A 3,118-nucleotide genomic window follows, 5' to 3' on the forward strand; every position below is an offset into this window, starting at 1 on the left:
AGAGAACTTCTAGAAATTCAAGCCAGATTCAGAAGAGGTCGTGGAACAAGGGATATAATTGCTGATGTCCGATGGATCTTGTCTGAAAGCAGAGAATACCAGAAGGATGTTTACCTGTGCATTATTGACTACACAAAGGTTTCAATTGTGTGGATCATGACAAGTTATGGGCAGCATTACGAAGTATGAGTATGCCAGAGCACTTAATTGTGCTCATGAGGAACCCGTACATGGACCAAGAGGCAGTTGTTTCAACACAACACGGGAACACTGAATGGTTTAAAATTAAGAAAGGTGTGCCACAAGATTGTATTCTTTCAACATAATAATTCAACCTGTATGCTGAGCAAACAATCTGAGAAGCTGGGTTCTATGAAGAAAAACGTGGCATCAGGATTGGAGGAAAACTCATTAACAACCTGTGATATACAGATGATACAACCTTGCTTGCTGAAAGTGAAGAGGACATAAAACATTTACTGATGAAGATCAAAGAGCACAGCTTTCAGTACAGATTGCATCTCAATGTAGAGAAAACAAAAATCCTCACCACTGGACCAATAAACAGCATTCTTACCAATGGAGAAAAGATTGAAGTTATCAAGGACTTCATTCTTTTTGGATCAACTATCAACACCCACGGAAGCAGCAGTCAAGAAATCAAACGATGTATTTCCTTAGGCAAATCTGCTGCACCAGACCTTTTTAAAGTGTTGAAGAGCAAAGATGTCAGCTTGAGGACTAATGTGAGCCTGACCCAAGCCTTGGTGTTTTCAGTAACATCATATGCATGCAAAAGCTGGACAGTGAATAAAGAAGATCGTAGAAGAATTGATGACTTTGAGTTATGGTGTTGGAGGAGGATATTGAAAGTGCCATGGGCTACCAAAAATAGATCCGTTTTGAAAGAAGTGCAGCCAGAATGCTCCTTAGAGGCCAAGATATCCATACTTCATCTCTCATGCTTTGGACATATTGTCAGGAGGGACTAGTTGCTAGAGAAGGATATCATGTTTGGTAAGGTGGAGGGCCAGAGAAAAAGAGGAAGACCCCCCAACGAGATTGATTGGCCAAGTGGCAGCATCAATGGACTCAAACGTGGCAACAGTAGTGAGGTTGGCCCAGGATCAGGCAGTGTTTCCTTCTGCTGTGCTTAAGGTCGCTATGGGTCGGTACTGACTTGATGGCACCTAACAATAACAACAATCAAGCACCTAGATGCAGATCTTTTTAAAAAAGATGGAGCCCCCTCTCCCACTGACTCTTAAGTTTCCAGAGTACAGACAGTTACTGATCTTGCAATGTATTTTATATCCATCTTCTCCTTGTTTTAAAGACTTACTTCTTCTAGTAATCTGTCATTTGGTGGGTGGAAATGAGATTTTTCAGGGAGATCACAAATTAAATCTTGACTTCCAAGAATAGGCACCATGTTGTCTTGTCAATTATACTGAATCTGGGCAGGGATATGGATTCTAGGTTCACTTCTGGGTCTGGTTCATTGTGTGACCTCAAGCAAGTAATTCATTGTGCAATGGAGGGAAGGATTTCAGAAAGTTGTTGTGAAGGTCATGCAAGATGTTAACACCTGAACATCTTGTGGGACCTTTGAAAATCTGAGTGTTTTAAGCTGTAAATCCAGAAAAGAGAGGACAGAAGTCCTGGTATGGAGTTGTAGGGTAAGCACTCTACTGTGCTAACCACAAGGTTGGAGGTTCAAACTCACTAGCGGATCATTGGAAACTCTATACTGGGATTATGAGTTGAAACCCACTTGAAAGCACATAGCAAAAACAACAACAAAGGGAGAGACAAGAAGGAACTGGTTTGTAAATGTTATCACCAACATTGAATTCTTAGGTTGTATTCAGTATCTTTCGTGGGAGAAAGATGAGGCTTTCTGCTCCCGTAATGACTTATAGCCTTGGAAATCCTGTATAGGGTCGCTATGAGTCAGAACCGATTCCATCACACATAAAAACAACATTCAGTATCTTAAAGGAGCCCTGGTGGTGCAGTGGTTGAGTGCTTGGCTGCTAACTAAATAAATGGTCAGTTGTTTGAATCTACCAGAAGTTCCATGGAAGAAAGATGTGGCAGTCTGCTTCTGTAAAGATATAGTCTTGGTAATACTATGGGGGCAGTTCTACTTTGTCCTATAGGGTTGTTATGAATCCGAATCTACTAGAGGGCAATGAGTTTAGTTTTGGGTTCAGCACCTTGGCAGAGGGCCAAAGGACTAGGAAACATATGAATGAGACTATAGTAGGCTGAAGAGTTGCAGACACCCACTCCTAAAATCCATCTAGTGTTTCTTTGTTTGAAGATTTTGGAGCTGAGCTTGTTTCTTTGATATTTCTGTCTATAAATAATGAGCTTCTTCCTCCTGGTTGTGAAACCTCAACATCCAAAAATATATCTTATCTTATCTCCCTTAGGTGGTATATTTCAGGTAATGGCTTATATGACTCATCGTGCTTCCCCTTTTGCTTTGGTGACCAGCAACTTCAGAAATGTACCAACTACTTAGTCTAAGCAAGTTGTTGGGGGTTCTTGTTTCTTCTTTTTCCTACCTGATATTTGTTTTTTCTTTTGCATTTGAATTGCCTTATTGACTATACCCATTTTGAAGTAAGTTGTTTCACATTATTTTTGCTAGTGTTGATGTTGTTAGGTACTGCTGCATCTGCTCCAACACATATCAACCTTATGTACAACATAATGAATCACTGCCCTGTTTGTGCCATCCTCAAAATTGGCACATTTGAGTCCATTGCTGCTGCCACTGTGCCAATCCATTTTGTTGGGGGGTCTTCCTCGTTTTTTGCCAGTCCTCCACTTAACCAGGTACAATGACTGAAATATAAGAGACAAAGTCTTACCATCCGGGTTTCTAAGGAGCATTATTGCTGTACTTCTTCCAACACAGATTTGTTTCTTCTTCTGGAAGTCCATGGTACTTTTCATATTTTTCTCCAATTGTTGTTGTCAGGTGTCATCGATTCAGAACCGACTCATAGCGACCCCATGCACAGCAGAACGAAACATGTCCGATCCTGGGCCAACCTCACTACCGCTGCCACACTTGAGTCCATCAATGATGCCACCTGGCCAATCC

Source organism: Chrysochloris asiatica, unplaced genomic scaffold (assembly GCF_000296735.1).
Source record: "Chrysochloris asiatica unplaced genomic scaffold, ChrAsi1.0 scaffold00136, whole genome shotgun sequence".
Classification (NCBI taxonomy): domain Eukaryota; kingdom Metazoa; phylum Chordata; class Mammalia; order Afrosoricida; family Chrysochloridae; genus Chrysochloris; species Chrysochloris asiatica.